Consider the following 18618-nt stretch of genomic DNA (forward strand, 5'->3'; position numbering starts at 1 on the left):
AGATCAAGGCAGAAAACTGTGCTGTCCGATACCGTAGCTACATGTGGGAACTGAGCTCTGAAAAATGGGTGGTCAAGCTCGGCCCGTGTGGCTCAGTGGTTGCGCGTCAACCTATGAACCAGGGGGTCGTGGTTCGATTCCCGGTCAGGGGACATGCCTGGGCTGCAAGCTTAACTCCCAGTTTGGGGTGTGCAGGAGGCAGCCAATCAACGACTCTTTCTCATCATTGATGTTTCTATCTCTCCCTTCCTCTCTGAAATCAATACAAAAATATATTTTTTAAAAAAAGGGTGGTTTGGGGCCCGGGAATTTAGGGCACTGGGTGAAAAGATGGAGGGATTGAGGAGTACAGATTGGTAGTTTCAAAATAGTCACAGGGACATGAAGTACAGCATAGGGAACACAGTCAATGATACTGTAATAACTATGCATGGTGCCAGGTGGGTGCTGGAAATATTGGGGGGAACACTTTGTAAAGTACATGATTGTCTAACCACGATGCTGTACACCTGAAACTCATACAAACTAATACTGAGTGTACACAGTTATTAAAAAAAAGAAAAGTGGGTGGTCTGAGCTGAGACCTGCACACAGGGTTTTGAACACTATTGATATTAAAAAAGACTGTAAATAGCTCATTAATAATAACTTACATTGATTACACTCTGAAATGATAATCGTTTAGATATACTGGGTTAAATAAAACATTAGTAAAATTAATTCCACTGATTTCTTTTTACATGTGGCTACTAGAAGATCTACAACTACCTACGAGGCTTGTGTTCTACCTGTTGGATGCGCTGATACAGACACTTCCAGAAGTGTCTCCTGTGCCCCCTCCCAGTCAGCACCCCTGCCCCCACCAGGAGGACGTGACAGGCCAGGGCGGGGGGCAGAGGAGATTCTCGGCCTTAAGAAACAGCAAAACCAAAGCAGAGGTCCAGTTTAAGAGATCTCGGACCCTGCCCGGAGCACTCCCCCCCCCCACCCCCCCTCCACCCCCCGTCCACAAACACACTGTGATTCTAGAAAAGGAGGGATGGCATCTGAGTGCCTCCAACCCGGAGTCAGGTGGGCTGCATGGGCTGTTTGCATCCCACCTGAGGGAGGAACTAAGTCTGCAGGGGTGAGGCCTTAATCAGGCCAAAGGGGGTAGTTAGTTATGAAGCCAGGAGGCTGTGGCTCTTTGCCCTGTGTGTCCCTGTGATGCTGCCCAGGGTCACCCGTGATCAGGGTTGGCATTTGCTGTCAGGAGAGGCCCTGGGGGAGGGGTGAACCAGGATGGAGCCACTTCCTGGGGCGTGGGGAGGGGCCAGAGGGCAGCAGGACCCAGAAGTCCTGATGAGAGAACAGCATTTCCTAAAGAGGAGGGTGGGGTCCTGGTGGTGGTTGGGGGGGGCGGTGAGGAGACCCGGGAAGTGGATTAAACCGTCCAGCAGAGCTGTGCTGTGTTAAGCAGGTGGGTTTTGCAGAGACCTGAGCAGGGAGATGTGAGGTGATGCGGGACATGGCAACGTCCCTGTGATACAGTTCCTCCCCTGACGCCCCACCCCAAAGCCTCCGAGAGGCCCTCCCTCTCCTGGATCTCTGTGTGCGTGCGGCTATTTATGGATTTCCCTCTGGGTCCACACAGAAGACGGTGCCAGGTTACGAGGACGGCAGGAGTGTCCCAGGCAGTAGCGGGCACCACGCGGCTGGGGGCGTGGGGGCAGCAGGGCAGCCCCAGGGTGTCCACAGGCTGTGACATTGGGGCCTGGTGGGTCTCATTCGGAGCTCAAGACCGGGGCGGCCCAGCTGCTGTTGATGTAACCTCTTCCCAAGCCCTAAAGTGTGGTTGCAGCATCTCCTCTGGGAGAGAAGTTGAAACAGAGGAGCCAGAATTACCCAGGAAACAAGCACTTCAGGGCCCATTAGTTTCCTCTAACCCTCCCTCCCTCGCCCCCTTGAAAACCAAAAATATCTTCTGGCACCAAAAGGCTTGATGATCATCCTCAAGTCTCCTCCCTTGGCCCAGGGCCTCCCTGGGGAGCAATGAGGACTCTGATGGCAGCCGGGGCGAGAGCTCTAGGCTCCTTTCTGCTCTGCCACAAACTGGGCAAGTCCGGTCCCTCTCAGGGTCTCAATCTCCTCATCTGTGCAAGGGCAGGGGTGGCCTGGAAGATTCCTCCATTGGCTGAGTGGCCCTGGGTGACCCCTGGGAGAAATGAGGGGTTTGCCTCGCATTCATTCATACTACGAATATTTTCTGAGGGCCTGCAAGTGGCAGATGTTGGTCTAGGCGCTGGGTTAGAGCAGAGAACAAAATGATTAATAAAACACACACGTACCAAAACCTAGATATACAGCCAGGAAGATGTGGCTCTTTGCCCTGTGAGTTCCTGTGCTGTTGCCCAGGGGCACCAGTGATCAGGGTTGGCATTTGCTGTGGGGAGAGGCCCAGGGGAGGGATGAGCCAGGATGGAGCCACTTCCTGGGGCGGGGGCGGGGGACGGGTGGCGATAGACAAGGACAGTGAGGGACCTAGCCTATGTCAGATGATGACCAGTGCTGGCGAGGGGAAGAGATTCCAGACACAGGGCTTATGTTATTTATCTGGTCTAGAAAAAACTGCAAGGAAGCCAGGGAGGTGGCAGGAGCTAGGGAGGGGTCGAGGTCAGCGTGGGGAAGGGCAGGGGTCCTTGTAAGGATTCTGGGAGAGTTGGCTCTAACCCATGGACATGGAGCCCTAACTGGTTTGGCTCAGTGGATAGAGCGTTGGCCCTCGGACTGAAGGATCCCGGGTTTGATTCTAGCCAAGGGCAGGCTTGAACCCCGGCCTTGGTCGGGTGTGTGCAGGAGGCAACCAATCGATGTGTCTTTCTCATATCGATGTTTCTCTCTCTCTCTGTCTCTCCTCCTCCCTTCCACTCTCTCTAAAAAACGATGGAAAAATATCCTCAGGTGAGGATTAACCAAACAAATAAATAAATAAGCCCATGTATGTGGACACCTTCCCTGGGCTGCCTTCTAGCAACTGGCCCACGCCAACCCTCAGGCTTCTTTGGCAAGAAATGGGCCATTAAGTCCTAGTGGGGACTGGGTGGCTTCTGGGCCCCTGGAGAGTCTTCGAGGAGCCACAGAGATGAACCTGAACCCCTGCCTCCAGCTCCCTGGCAGGGGGCACGCCCTGCTTTCAAGGTGACCAAGAAGAAACTCTGCCCCAGGCTCTAGCATCCCGGGGCTGTGCCATCCCTCTCTTGCGATCACGTCCTCCCCTGCTCTGAAGCCGTCAATGGCGCCCACTGCCTAAGGAATCAGTCCAGTCTCCTAATACTGCAGGTATTCCTTTCTGAACAACACCTCCCTATAGACTCCCCTACAAAGGCTATTCTTCATCACCCAGCAAAAGCGGCACTTCCCCACCTGGGGCTCCCACACGTTCTCTATTACCCCCTCCAACATTCTCTCCAATGGGCAGGCAATGGTTTATTGCATTGGACCCAGAAAGCAAGAACCATACAAGAAAAGACGGATAAATCAGATGCTTCACAATTTAAACTTGTGCCCATCAAAACACCTCATTCAGAAAATGAATGCTCAAACCACAGGTGGGGAGAAAATATTTGCAAAACATGCATGCAACAGAGAATGAGCAAATCCTATATAATAAAAGGTGAATATGCAAATTAGCCTGGGAGTTTGACCAGGAGTTTGACCAGGGGGTGGGGCCGGCCGGCCAACCTCCCGCATCCCCTCCCCCCAGCCGGCCCAGCCCGATCGGCCAAATTGGGGCGGGCAGGCCGGACCCCATCCATGCACAAATTCGGCCTGTAGTTAATTTATAAAATGAGCAAAAGATTGGAAGAGCCCTCAAAGAAGAAGACATACAAATGGCCAAAAAGCAGGTGAAAGAGCGCTCACCTCATTAGTCATAAGGGAAATGCAAATTGAAACCACAATGAGATACCGCGTCCCAACCACCAGCATGGCTAACATTACAAAGCCTGCCGCCATCACTTGGTGGAGGGTGGTTGTAATGAGGACTCTCGTACATTGCTGGGGAGAATGCACACTGGCACAACCACTTTGGGAAAAGGCAGGTTTTTATAAACCTTAACATACGCTTGCCCTCTGGCCCAGCCATTCCATGCCTGTGTGTAAACCCAAGAAAAAAGGAAAGCGGATGTCCACTAAAAGACCGGAAGACACCCTAGCTGGTTTGGCTCAGTGGATAGAGCATTGGCCTGCAGACCAAAGGGTCCTGGTTCAATTCTGGTCAAGAGCACGCACCTTGGTTGCAGGCTCCTCCCCGGCCCGGGCCTTGGTCGGGGCTCGTGCAGGAGGCAACCAATCGATGTATTTCTCTCACATCGATGTTTCTTACTGTCTTTTCCTCTCTCGTCTACTCTCCCTAAAAATCAATGGGAAAATATCCTCGGGTGAGGATTAACCAAAAACAAACAAAAGACCTGAAGCCAAGCGCTCTCAGCGGCTTTACTCATAATAGCCCCAGATTGGTCCGGGGCCCATCGATGGGAGAATGGACAAACAGATGCTGGGGCATGGAGGAGCGGAACAGCAATAAATACGGAACTACAGATACTAGTACACACGCCACATGAATGACCCTCAAAAGCTTTGTGCTGAGTGAAAGGAGCCAGAGGCAAAAAAATTCATACTGTATAGGAAGTTCAAGTGGTACACTCAGTATGTGTATTTACACTTTATCACGTGTAAATTTTACACCAAAACAATAAAAGAGAACCATAGATAAATACTGGACTCTAGTTAATGAGAAGCATTCTAAAATATTCAGGGAGTGCCCAAAACTTTCTTTGAAATGCAAAAAAAAAAAAAAAAAAGAACAAGAAAAAGGTAGATGGATAGAGATATGTAATAAAACAAATATACAAAAACATTAAGGGTAAGAGGGTAGTATATGAGTGTTTATTGCAAACTTCTTTCAACTCTTCTTATGTTTAAATTTTTTTTATAGTAAACTATTGGGGATAAAGTTTGCCCCGTCCTTGGAGGCCCGTTCAGGAAGAGGCCTGCCTGCTGTTGATAGAAGCCCTAGGTTTGAATCCAGGCTGTGGGATCTCTGTCTAGTTACTTTACCTCTCTGGGCTTCAGCTTTAGCATTTAAAAAAAAAAAAAGACTAATAATAATAGTCCTACTAGTAGAGTGTTCATGCAGATTCGCTAAGATGCCTCTCAAGTACTTTGCACAGCACACACAATCATAGTCAATGTCAACTATTGTTTTTCTAGTTCTAATCCTTCTTTTCCTCTTCTTGCTACAATTCTCCCACTTGGTAGCCTTGATTTTAGGACCTAGCGCGTTGGATAGAGTGACTGAGTACACATCTGCGTGTTGCACTCAGCTCATACCCACGATAACATCTGGCCCCAGAGATAACCCACAAGTTCAAGTGCCTGGGAACCACATGGCTTGACAAAAGACGTCAGTTTGTTTTGGCACAGAAACAGCCTGGGAGGGTCCCTTTGACACAGCGAGCCCAGCTGGTGCTGGCTGTCCCAGAAACCTTGCGATGATACGTGCCATAGAGGCCATCCGTGGGGGCTCTGACTAAACCACCGGAGAGGCCAACGGCTCTTAAGATGCGGCTCTCCAGGAATTGTCCACGCCTCTCCCGGGGGCTGGTGCAGCCGTAACAAAGGCCTGTGCAGGGCCCTTAAGAGGCGACTTGGCAGCTATGGGACCTGAGGGTGGAGAGGATCTCCAAGTGTCAAAGGCTACAGCAAGTGGAGAAGTTAGAGAAGGAACAGTTGAGGTGGGGAAGGTTTGGGTCTCGCTTGGGTCACAGGAGCAGGGAAGCCCTGAGGAGACAGAGTGACAGGGGCACCTGCTCTGACCCGGCCAGAGGGGTAACAGGGCCGGGCAGCTGCACCTGCTGGCTTGGGCCTTGGGTGACCTGAGCTGCCTGGGTGCGCACCTGTGACTGCACGGTGCCCATGGCCATGACGGTGGCTGTCAGGCTCTGGCAGGATGGCACAGCTGGGGATCCCCGGAGCTGGCCCCGGTCCGGCTCTATTTCAGTGCCGTGATTACTGTTCTACAACGGCCTGGCCACGTCAGCGATAACTACCAGGGACCATCGCGGAGCCCACACGGCCCTGGACATGTCATCTGCCGGCAGAACCAGTGACCCCGACACCCAAGCCTCCCTTCTCAGCAGCCACACCCCGCTCAGGGCCCTGCAGAGGCAGCCTCAGTATTAATGGCAAAACAATGAGCGTCAGAAACTTGAGAGCAATTCCACCGGAAAGAGAAATCGTTACAGGACTAGTTTTCCTTCTGCTCCTGGGAACAGAGCACTTCGCTCGAACCTGCAGTGCTGACAGCCTCTGACACCCAGGCTGCACTGCCCAGCTGCCGAGTGGTCAGACACTCGGGGACCCCTGGCCCGGGGCTGCAGGGACCAGGCTGGACTCAGCATCTGGTTCATGGGGGAGATTTTCTCACCAGCTCCCGGAAGGAAGGAGTAAACTGGCATGGTGTGCCCCCAGCTCCCTGGCCTGGTACCGTGTCCCCATCACAGGCTTATGCAACGTGAGTGTGAAGAAGAGAAAGATCTGCTCTGGGTGGAGAGGCATCCAAGGGGGCTGCTGAGCACAGAGGCGGAGCCACGAGTGTGGCAGCCCCGGGTGGGGCCCCCTGGACGCTGCGTGTCTGAAAGGAAGGCAGGAGGTCTCCCAGCTATGAGGATGCGGCTCGGCTTGGGGCCACCTCTGCCCCAGGGAAGCCGCTCAGGAAGTTCCTACGATGCCTCCCTGGGAAGAGAACTGAGGCCCCTTGTGCAGACTTGGCAGAACCCCGGGGAGTGTGGGATGGAAGGGGAGAACCGGGAAAAGGCCACCTCCGTCCCGTCCACCACCCCGACTTCAGCTGGCCGGCCTCCAGCCACCATGAGACCAAGGGAGAGGCCTGGTCCCCAGGCTCTCAGGGCTCCCAGGCCAGCAGGGGCAGGCGTGGCCGCAGTGGTCCATGCTCAGGTGTGGCCCGATCCCTCTGAGCAAGGCGTGTGAGTACCAGACAAAGCCCCTCTCTCCAGTTGGAAGTGGCACCTCTTTCTCGAGCTGGGACAGGACCGGCCAGAGGCCTGGGAGGAGTGTTTCCTGACTCTGACCCTGGAGCCCGAGGCCACGCCACGCCTCGGCCCTCCCTCCCGGGTGAGCGGGACAGTCACTCACTGACACCCCCACACCTTATCCTTCCCCTTCCCCTCCATGCTCACTGCTGCTCACCAATCCCCCTGCACGGAGGGGAAGGGACCGAGAAGATGGGGCAGGAGCGGGAGTGGGGGATGTCACAGGAAGAGGCCTTGACCTCTCAGCTGACGTCCTCTCCCTGCAAATGCAGCCAGAGAGTCAGTGCTTATTTCACACAATCTGCCAGCCCGAAGATAAAGAACAAGCCTCACCCCAACCCTTGCCACATCCCAGCCATTGTGACCTTCGGCGGGGTGTTTAACCTTCCCGGGCCTCAGTTTCTCATCTGTACAATGGAGCTGGTAATGCCTGCCACATGGAAGGTGCATCAGGCAGCATCCAGCACACAAGAGGTGGTTATTCTAGCTGGGGTAACCATGTGTATGGTCATGCCTTTTCTCCCAGGAACACCTGTTGCTATGGCAACGGCATGAGAACTGGCCCAAGAGAGGTGAGAATCCATCAGTCAGCCCCCTAAAAGCCACCGGAGCACCAAGGGGGTAAAGCACCCCCCAAAATGAAAATGGTTGCACCTACTCTGAAGACAATCTGTCAAAATCTACGAGATGGGGACCCCGGAGCCCAGGCCCCAGCAGCCCCCCTCCCAGGACGCACTCGAGAGCATAAGGTAACAGTGAGGATGGTCACTGCAGCAGCGGTCACACTGAGAGGGCGGAACAGCCAATGTCCATCCACAGAGAATGAGGACAGGCTGGGACTCATCCACCCTGGACTGGCACCCGGCTGCTAGGGGGTAGAAACCACCACCTCCCCATGAAATCCCGAAATCCTGTCCGTAGCACACGCTGATTTCCTGACTTTGACCCTTGTGCCAAGGTTAGCAGGAGAATGTCCTTGAGTTTGGGAAATCCCCACGGAAACAAATAGGAGTTAAGGGAAACAAAGCCTGCTTCTTCCCCTCACAAGGTTCAGGAAAACATGAAAGAGAGAGAGAGAAAGAACAAGCAGGTGTGAGAAAATGTTAATATAATTGGTGGATCTGGGTAAGAGTGTCCACACGGGGATTCATGGGTCTATTCCTGTAGCTCTTCTTGGAGTCCGGAGTCACGCCAAATGAAAAAAACTTCTAAATCAAACAAACCCCAACACCTAATGTTAAGTGCCAGGAGCAAATCACAGAAGGAACAAAACCATGCAGATGAGGTATGAAAACACACACAACAGTTCTGTGTCTTGATTGTGGGTGCGTACGCACACCAAAGTCAGGATGGTGGCCGCTCTGGGAGCGGGGGTGGGGAGAAACCGAGATGGGGAGGGGTGTGAAGGAAGCCTCAGCCAGTTCTGTAACGATTTACCGGTTTTGAAAAGATCAGAGGCAATTGGCAAAAGATAGGATTTAACAAAGCTGACATATGGGCACTCAGGGTGTTGTTAGGCTTTTCCCTAGCTTTCGCTGTGCTGGAAATACTTAATTAAACAGCAAATGAAATGCCCACGTGCACACACCTGCCCCCAGGTCCCAGAGCCTGTCACAGCTGAGCAGACACGGCGTGGGGTTCTCAGGCACCAAGCTCATCCATTTCTTGGCGAAGACTCCGGCTATTTTTCCTTGGTGTTCTCAACTCAGTCCGGAGCCTGGGGGGGCCAGTGTTGGAAGTAATCAGGATGAGGCCACCCAAAGAATCAGGCCCCAGGGACTTTTTGAGAAATCCTAGGAGAGCTGCCGCAGAGGTCAGCAGAGCAGAGCCAGGGAAAGTCACGGGTCATTTTTCTGGCCTGTGGCAGCCACGGGACTTGGACCAGGAGGAGCAGCCGGTGCCAGAGGGAACGAGGCCCTGGCGTTCCCGATCGCAGGTGAAGATGCTGGCGGGGCAGACATCGGGGGCTGGAGAACTCCCGACAGGCCCCGGTGTGATGACAGAGGCTGGCTGCTCCACCCCTCCGTGCCTCAGGTGGCCCCCTCTGTCAGCAGGGAGCTTGTACCCCTACCTCAAAGGCCGTGTGAGGATCAAATGGAAGAGTGTAAGGAAAGGACCCAGCCACAACTGACACGTAGCCAGTGCTAACTACTAGATGAGATGGAGGCTCGGGGACAGTTCGTGGAGGAAGTCAAGACTCTAGGCCGCAGGGAAGGAATTCGGTTGGTGAGGGAGGAGGACCTGAGACCGTTTGGAGGGCAAGCACACCCAACGACCAGTGGGGATATTTGGTTTGGATCAGTGGGGAGCCAGTAAAGCACTTGTCTAGGACCCAACATACTAAGTCCTGATGGGTAGTGTTTGCCAATTTCCATGGTGTCAATACTCCCACCATGACCGATATGAAGCTGTCAATGGTTTAACAAGCAGCTTGCAACATTCCTGAATAGATACAGTAGGTCCCTGGGAGCCTACCAGCTGCAGCACCAATGGGGTTAAGGCTGCCCTCGGCCTCGAATGTTCCCCCCACCCTGGAATCCTCTCTACCATCCCCATTTGCAGTTGTTGGACCCCAGGGGATCACATGGTGGAAATGGAGGGAGGTAGGAGTTTGTGAGCTGAGGAGTGACACGGCAAATGCTGCACTCACAGAACGGGTGTGACACAAAGGACGTGGCACCGAGCTCCGTCTCGGGAGACCTTGGTCTGGTCTGTCCTTCACTAAGTGGCCTTGGGCAACTCATTCCCCCTCTCTAGGTTCAGTGAGCGGCCTCTTCAGAAAAATGAGACGGTTGGACAGGATCTGAGGCGGCAGGTCGGTTGACTTTCCATGGGAACCCAGGTGAGTGGCAGCAGCTGCCTAGATGGTTATGCTGGAGGCGGGTCAGAGAGAGAATGTCAGGGTCTCTCGGTGACGTCTGCACCGGAGAGCGGCTGCCGCCGAGCGGTGCCTTTACTGAGCGTGGCCCAGATCAGGGACGACGGCGCTTCCAGCACAATGAATTCCATGACTCTGTGACTCACCGACCCCTGGCTAGACGCCACCTAAGGGCTTCTCTGCTAAGCTAGGCTGGCTCTGCCCCAGCAACAGCCGGGAGAAGGCGGGCAGCCAGGCCAGCTCCTCTGTGGCTTCCTCTCTGCCAGATGCTTCTGCCTGGATGTGTGGAAGCTGAGCCGCAGCTGCCGCCTGCTTCACCTCTGGCCCAGCCTTCGGTGGACTCAGGACCAAAACCACAGCTCCTGGATGATCGTGGCAGCCATGTGGGGATGGGAGAGACGCAGCTGGGCTCAGAATCAGCCTCTCTCACACACATAGTGGCAAACACGTGGCAAACACCCCCAGCCCAGGTCCACGGGCTAAATACTGGCACGGGGCCTTGGCGGATCCAAGGCCAATCCTCGGAACATCCTGTGTGACCAAGATCCCTGGGTTTCTCTCGCCCAGAAACCAAAGGCCTTCTATGATGAGGGCGGCACAGAGGCAGCTTCAGGCCCTTGACCCTCCGCGTGTCAGCCTCGAGGAGCCTGGGGCTCAGCTTGTGGGCCTCTGCCCACAGCTTCTGGGGGGAAGACAGCCCCGGCAGGCCTTCCGGACCCAGGAAGTGCTGAGAGCCGGTCAGGCTGTCTCGCTTGCACGTCACAGACCACATCAAGGGGTCTAGCAGCTGAAGGCCTTCAAAGTTTCCGCACCTGTGTGTGCTGCAGGCCCCGCTGCTCGGCATGTGACAGGCCCGGCCCGGTGCCCAGCCTGCCTTCCAGGAGGACTGCTGGGTGCGAGGCTGTCCCCTGGGGGTTGTGCCTGCCCAGATGAGGCCTGGTGGAGCCTGCGGGGGCACCAGCTTCAGTGCTGCGGGCCCTCCTGGTGGCTGCTCCCACTATGCCAGGCCTGTCCCCCCGAAACCCCTTCCTCAGCCACTCCAGTCACTGCCTCATGGCTTCCCTCGCCTGCCTTCTGGCCCTGGCTGCTCTGTGCTCTTGGGAGCCCTAGACACCCTACCTCCTGGGACCCTGGTTACTCCACCCTCCCTCTGTGACCTCCTCTGGCCCCTTGAACCAGCCTAACCAGACTCAGCCTGCCATGCTGCTGACCCCCCACCCGACACCAGCCTGGGCTAAAACCCTGTCCCCAGTGCTGTGTGCGATGAGGCACTGAGTGCTGGCCAGGGCTGTGTTGACAGTAGTTTAAACATGGCTTTGGGAACCAGGCAGCCCAGGTTAGAATCCCAGCTTGGTTGCCTTGGCAAGTGATTAAACATCTCTTTGCCTCAATTTCCTTACATTTAATATAAGTATAAAATATAATACTTGTAAGTAGTATAAGTATTATATTTTATACTTATATTAAGTATAATGTAAGTATTACTACCTTATAGGATTGCTGTAAAGAGTTCAGGATAGCACCCGGCATAGAGCAGACACCCCATCATGTTATCATCCATCCATTCATCCACTAAGTATTTATTGAGCATATACTATGGACCAAACACCACTCTAGACTCATCATCATCATAATAATGACAATAATAGTTACACATAGTGAAAGAGCAGCGGACATTTCTCTCCTTCTCTGCTCCCCCAAAACAATCCTTAGAAAGTTCACTACACATAGACATGGTTACTGGAGAAGACAGGATTTGGGGGGCTAGTTTCCTGACTGGGACTGAAGCTGGAGGCAGCAGGGACACAAGAACCCAGGTCAGCAAGGGCACTGGGCAGGCCCCGTGTGTCTAGGTGACACATGGACGGTGAGATGGGCTGAGGCCACCTCTGCAAGGAGACTGGGAGGGTGACCACGTGGTGCCGCTGAGGAGTGAGGGCCTGAGAGGCTGACGGGCAGAGGTGGAGGGAGGCAATTCACCCCACACCCTTTGTACCTTTTGAATTTGAGCCACATGACTCCACCACTTATTCAAAAAAAGAATTAAACCCAGCTGCTGTGGCTCAGTGATTGAGCATCGACCTATGAACCAGGAGGTCACTGTTTGATTCCTGGTCAGGATACATACCCGTGTTGCAGACTCAATCCCCAGTGTGGGGTGTGCAGGAGGCAGCCGGCTCTCTATCATTGATGTTTCTATCTCTCTCTCCCTGTCCCTTCTTCTCTGGGATCAATAAAAGTATGTTAAAAAAACAAAGAACTAAAACAACTTGGCCTTTTGCCTCGTTGCTTCAGAGAGAGCAAGAGGGGTGGGTCACCAGCAACTCTACTGCAGCCATCGGAGAAAATCCAGCCGCGTTCTCGTTCGTACGGAAAGGACACAGACTCATCAAGCTGGACTGAGTGGACGTCCAGGAATGGGTCATTCAGGACAGCTGCCTGCCTGCAGCATGTGATCTCTTTGTATATAAAATTTTAAAACTGCGAATAATAATAATAGAAACAACAACCACCAATTTGGGACTTTGAACAAGAACGGTTCTCGTTAAGGGGACTGCAGGTGTGGAACTGCGCTTTCTTGTTTGGGCGAAGATTGCACATGGGAGGTCACCTCCCTTCTGGAATCTATCTCAAAGGCATATTTAAAAATGCAGATCGCCCAGCTGGCGTGGCTCCGTGGCTGAGTGTCGACCCTTGAACCAGGAGGTCACGTTTCAATTCCCGGTCACGACACATGCCCGGGTTGCAGGCTTGATCCCCAGTGTGGGGGGTGCAAGAAGCAGCCGATCAATGCTCTCTCTTATCATTGATGTTTCTATCTCTCTCTCCCCCCCCTCTCCCTTCCTCTCTGAAACCAATAAAATATATTTTAAAAAATGCAGATAACGTTTGACGGACAAGGATGTTTACTGCAGTGGGATTTACAGTCGCCCCAAACTGGAAACAAATGGTGAGCAATACCGCTTGTCACACGGCCGGCTCCTCCCCTAACTCTGCCTCCCAGGGATGGTCGCTTGTACTGCTGTGCCCAGGCTCAGTACGGAACGTGTGTTCAGTAGAATTTTGTTAATGATTGAGTGGGTCAGGAAATATCAGCGCTATATAAAAATTGGAAACATTCAACCATTTCTGGCCTACAAAGGAAGCATGTTTGGATATTTAATCTAATGCAAACCCAGGATCACAGATCGGTCCAGGTAGAGTTGCACATGTTTAAGTGATGCAGAGAAAAGATACTCACTGGATTCATTGGAGCCTTGTCTGAAATGGGGAAACGACGGGAAACAAGCTAGATGCACACCCTATAGGGACCAGGTAAATGAACGGAGACTATGCAAGTGTTTGTGTTTGTTTTTTAAAAGAAAAGAATGAGGAAGGTCTCTGTGTACTGATATGCAAAGGTCTCTAGGGTTTGTGGTTAAATGACAAAAACACAGAACAGCAGGTAGCCTGTGCTCCCGTGTTGGGGAAAAAAAGAGAAATTACTGGTATTTGCCTAAAGAAACCCCGAAAGAAGGCACAAGAAATTAATAACTAGCGGGCCAGGTGTGAGAAGGAGTCCACAGGGCACGAAGGTGGGAAGACCTTTTCACTGAATGCATTTTTTTAAAGTTATACTTGTATTGTGCATCTGTGAATGTATCACCTACTTAAAAAATAAATTAGTGATGTTTCCAGAGATTTCTGAGGGAGGGCCAGGCATTGCTCTAACTGCTTTTACATAAACTTCAAGTTAATCCTTTCAAACAACCGTATAATTCTGGTTATCATTCCCATGTTACAGAGGGGGAAGCTGAGACACAGAGAAGCTAAGCAGCTCACAAAGGCTGTGAAATTAGAAAGTGACAGAGCTGGGATTTGAACCCTGGCAGCCTGTGAGTGTACAGTCCCATGACCTTAACTCCTCCGCCAAATCCCTCCAGGTGCCTGCTTGTGATGTAAGGTTAAACTTTACAAACATACAACAGGAGAATAAAGAGATGGGAGGGTAGATCTTGCCCACAGGGTGGAAGACGTAATACTGTCGAGACGCGCGCTCTACACAAACTGATCTACAGGATCTGCGCCATCCCAGCTCAGACCCAAAGGTGTTCTGTGAAAAGGCACAGAGAGATGCAAAGGACCAAGATATCAAAGACGCGTGTGACGAAGGGGGTAGGGTTTGCTCTGCTGGATACCAAGTCCTATTCTACAGCTACACTGATGAAGACAGAGAAGTAGGTCAGCAGACCAGACTGGTCCAGAAACATCCCCACACATACACAGTCACTTGACTTATGTGTGGCCACAGTACAGCGCTGAAGAACGGACAGTCTTTGCAACAAAATGTGCTGAGACAACTGGGTATCCACATGGGGAGAAAAGAAACTTGACTCCTCTTCACAGCGTCTGCAAAAACCAGTTCCAGGAAGACTGTCCTGAGCTCAGTGTGCAAAACAAAACAGAAGGTCTTTTGGAAGAAAATAAGGAATGTCTTCATAATCTGGTGGACAAGAGTCTTCTTAATAGTGCGTGCACACACGCACACACACCCTCAAAAGAAGACTGCTGAATTGGACTGCATTAAAATGAAGACTTTCTGTTCATTAAGACACCAGGAACGGGGATGGAAGTCCAGCCCCAAATGGGAGAAGATACCTGTAACCCACACAGCCAACCAAGGGCTCAGAACCAGCGTATACACAGAGCTTCTACACACCGAGAAGGAAAAGATGGAACGGATAAAAACATGGGCAAGGGGCTTGAACCGTCCACACACAGGACGTCCACATGGCCAACAAGCGCACGTGAAGGTTCTCGAAGGCAGGAGGACGCAGGGACCCTGGAATGAGAATTATGAAGACGGGCTCTGCCGAGGACTGGGGGGGGGGGGGCGTGTCGAGGCACCAGGCGCCCTGCTCTGCCGGGGGGAGGTGCTCATCCTGAGATTAGGGGACTCTTTCCTCCTTCTTCACACGTTTCTGTACATTCCAAAATTTTACATGGAGTGTGTACTATTGTGAAGACCAGAAAGCAATGGGGGAACATTTCAGGGGAAACCATAAACATGGAAGAATGGATGCCTGGGGCACAGTCTTCCCGAAGATCAGCTCGATCTGGGTCTCTCCCTCACACACAACAAAGCAGAAAGTGCTGGAACTGGACAAGCTCACAGTAGGCCCCGCGGGGCTATCCCTCGGCCTTGTGGACTAGCCAAGGGGACGGGCCTCTATCCTAGGGAGCAGCCTGGTCCAACACTCCCCTTACCTGTGGCCCATCAACCTTCTCTGAACCTCAGTGTCCTCATCTGGGAAAAAATGGGGAACAGCATCCCGCTACCCACAGGGCCAAGTAGCTGAGCAGATCAGATGGCACTGCGTGTGAGGAGAGGTGGGAACCTAAACCCAGCAGATTCCAACAACTAGTTTTCAGCGGGTAGCGCCTTCCCAGTTCACCATCTAGCTCAGTGGTTCTCAACCTTCCTAATGCCGCGACCCTTTAATACAGTTCCTCATGTTCTGGTGACCCCCAACCATAAAATTATTTTCGTTGCTACTGTTATGAATTGTAATGTAAATATCTGATATGCAGGATGTATTTTCATTGTTACAAATTGAACATAAAGCATAGTGGTTAATCACAAAAACAATATGTAATTATATATGTGTTTTCCGATGGTCTTAGGCGACCCCTGTGAAAGGGTCTTTCTACCCCCAAAGGGGTCGAGACCCACAGGTTGAGAACCACTGATCTAGCTGCTCCTTCGCAAGTGCTGTGTGAGAAGGTGGAAATGTTTCCCATCTGCACCATCCAGTGTGGTCACCACTTGCTACCTGTGGCTGTGAACACCTGAAAGAAGGCTAGTGTGACTGTGACTTCATTTTAATTCATTTAATTTATCAAACAGCTGCACAGAGCTACCAGCTAAGGCACTGGAATGAGAGTGGCCGTATCTCCACTACATCTTTTCAGTGTGTGAACTCATGTGCTACGTGCGGGACTTGTTTGTAACTAGGACGAGAGAACAGGACGACGAAGGAAACTGTACGCATGCTGCATGTTATCTGCATTAGCCATTCCCCGCCCCCCGTCAGAGAGTTCTTCAGGAAAGGAGATTCACTTGGCCATCTGTCCCGGGGCTTAAGGAGCGGCCCCACGTGGCTGGTGGCAGGTCAAGGCCCTTCTCGGGTCTGGCTTCTGCACAGGACCCCGCCCCAGCCCTCCCCAGGCTTGTCCCTGCAGGACTGCGGGAGTCCTTGCCCAGGGATGGACCAGACTCAGAAAACAGGAGGCTCGGACGGCTCTGGGGAGGCACGTCCTTGGCCCCTTCTGGCCTCCCTCCCTCCAGGAGCACCCACATCCTGTGACGATCCGCAAGACACGTCCCACTGTGACCCCGGCCTCAGGCCCTGCCTGCTGCTGACTCAGTGGTTCCCCATCCCCTGGGGAAACGGGAAGGAGATCACAGGCCTCTCCTCCCCACCTGACACTGGGCTGAGAGGGGAGACGTGCAGGGGGGCAGCCCCACGGGGGACATGACTCACCCCAGGAGACACAAGGGGCCCCTCCTGCTGGATCTCCGCTCGGATTTCTCTTTTCCTCACCTGGGGGTCTGGGGCCTGACCGAATCCCCCTCTGCTCCTGATTTCAGTGTCTGTGAAATGAGGCTGAGGACAGTATCAAGCCCAGAGGGTTGTGGCGAGGGCAGCGTGGCCCACAGAGCTCACGACGGCTCCATGAGCGGTCACTGCAGACGGCATTCCTCCTGGATGGCTGGGAGAGGGCAGGAAAGGCGTGGCCCTGGAAAGGGAGCCGGAGTCTGTTCTAGCCTCCGCCACAGGCTTGCTGGGTGTCCTCGGGCAAGTGTCCCTCCCTCTCTGAGCCTCGATCCCTCAGTAAGGAAACGAGCAGAAGGATACTCACACCCCCCTGCTGCAGAGCTTGCTGGAAGGGGGACACATGACCAGTGTGTGGGGGATGTGCTCTGACCAAGTGAACCCCCATTTCTAAGCTGGAGGGGGGTCTGGCACCGAGCCAGTCTAGGGCCGAATGCAGCGATGCCTGACAGCGGCCTCCCATGGGCAGGCTGTGGACTCGGCCCCCGCCTGCGCCTTGCAGGAAACTACTGCAGCTTTACATTCCTTCCACCCCTGGTGACACTGAGTCACCCTGCAACCCACCTAGCAGAGTGGTGACCACATTTCCTCTGTGGGGGGAGGAGCCGTCATGTGCACATGCAGTCCCGATGCCGCTAAAACAAAATGGGCCCGAAACCCCACCCTCAGGGCGCATCTCTTGTAGGTTTTGTTCCCTGTTACCATGGGCACCCCCTGCCCTGGGGGCACCGCTTGGGCCCCAGCTCGAGGGAAGCCACTGGTAGGAGGTTCCCAAGAGCAGGAGGCTGGAGGAGGCGAGGACACTGGCTGGTGAATGTTGGGGGTCCTCAGGGTGCTTGGGGGAGAGAACAAGGAGCTGTGAGGAGCAGTGCCCACGCCTGACAGGCACCGTCCCCACACCCAGTGGCTGCAGGGGCAGCTGGGGCTCGGAGAGACTGGTGGGTGGTGCTGGACTTCCTCATCTGGTCCATCCGGCCAACTCAGGGCGGGGCTGGGAGGTCACCCCCTCGGGGACACTCGGAGGCTGGGGGAGGTCCCAGCAGCGCCCTCCCAGGATGCAGGCACACCAGGATAGAGGGGTGCAGCAGGGCCCTGCAACCTTGGGGTGCAACACAGGGCTGCAGGGAGTTCTGGGGCTCAGGACAGAGGTCTCCGACTTGGACAAACCTGGATTCAGGTCCTGGCTCTGCCACTGATGGTGGGGAGCTGCGATCAAGTTGCTTATGGTGTCTCAGTTTCCTCGCCTGTACATTGGGCCCTGTAACCCCAGCCTCACAGGCAGTGACTATCCTATCTAATAAAAGGCTAATATGCAAATCAGCCTAACAGCAGAACAACTGGTCGCTATGATGTGCACTGACCACCAGGGGGCAGATGCTAATGCTGGAGCTGACCCCTGATGGTTAGTGCACTCCCACAGAGGGAGCACCACTCAGCCAGAAACCAGGCTCACGGCTGGCAAGTGTCTCAGACTGCCAGCTTAGGCCCGCTCTCCAGGCCGGGCTGAGGGACCCCCACCAAGTGCACGAATTTTCATGCACTGGGCCTCTAGTTAACAGATAAAGCTCTTAGTCAAGGGGCCTGAAGTCAGCCCGTGAGACATACTTGCTGTCATTGTAAGTGTCCAGTCTCTGAATGCCAACAATCCCCACTTTACATTGGCCTCGATCGATTCTTCTATTAATTCTTCTATCAGAATCACCGGATATGAAATCACACTTTTTCCTGGGAACTGTCCTTTCCTTGAATTTCACCGGAGGGGAGTGGGGACCGGGCTGAGAGAGCGGAGGGACAGTGCGTATCGCAAGGACGTGTGCATTTTAAAGAAAGACCCTACGTAAGACGGGCACTTCTTCACCCGGAGGGACGAACTGCTGATCGGGGGCGCGCAGACAGCGCCGGGCAGAGATCTGGGGTCGCTTACCTCCATGATGGAGATGCAGCCACTCCCATTCTTTGGGGACAGCTGTGTTCCATGGAGTCCCCGTGAGCGCTGAATTAGCAAATTCCGAACCATCGCGCCAGGGAAGGCACAGGGGTGTAGGTTCCCGCC

General features: G+C 53.5%; 1 protein-coding gene across 1 annotated transcript in view; it reads right to left on the bottom strand.

Annotated features, from left to right (window-relative positions):
* Nucleotides 1-18618, bottom strand: part of LOC139010326 (ras and Rab interactor 3-like) — a 108668-nt gene that overhangs the window by 75582 nt on the left and 14468 nt on the right.

The sequence above is a fragment of the Myotis yumanensis genome, unplaced genomic scaffold (genome assembly GCF_028538775.1).
Source record: "Myotis yumanensis isolate MYYU_CA2020_CCGP unplaced genomic scaffold, mMyoYum1.0.hap1 SCAF_1, whole genome shotgun sequence".
Taxonomy (NCBI): domain Eukaryota; kingdom Metazoa; phylum Chordata; class Mammalia; order Chiroptera; family Vespertilionidae; genus Myotis; species Myotis yumanensis.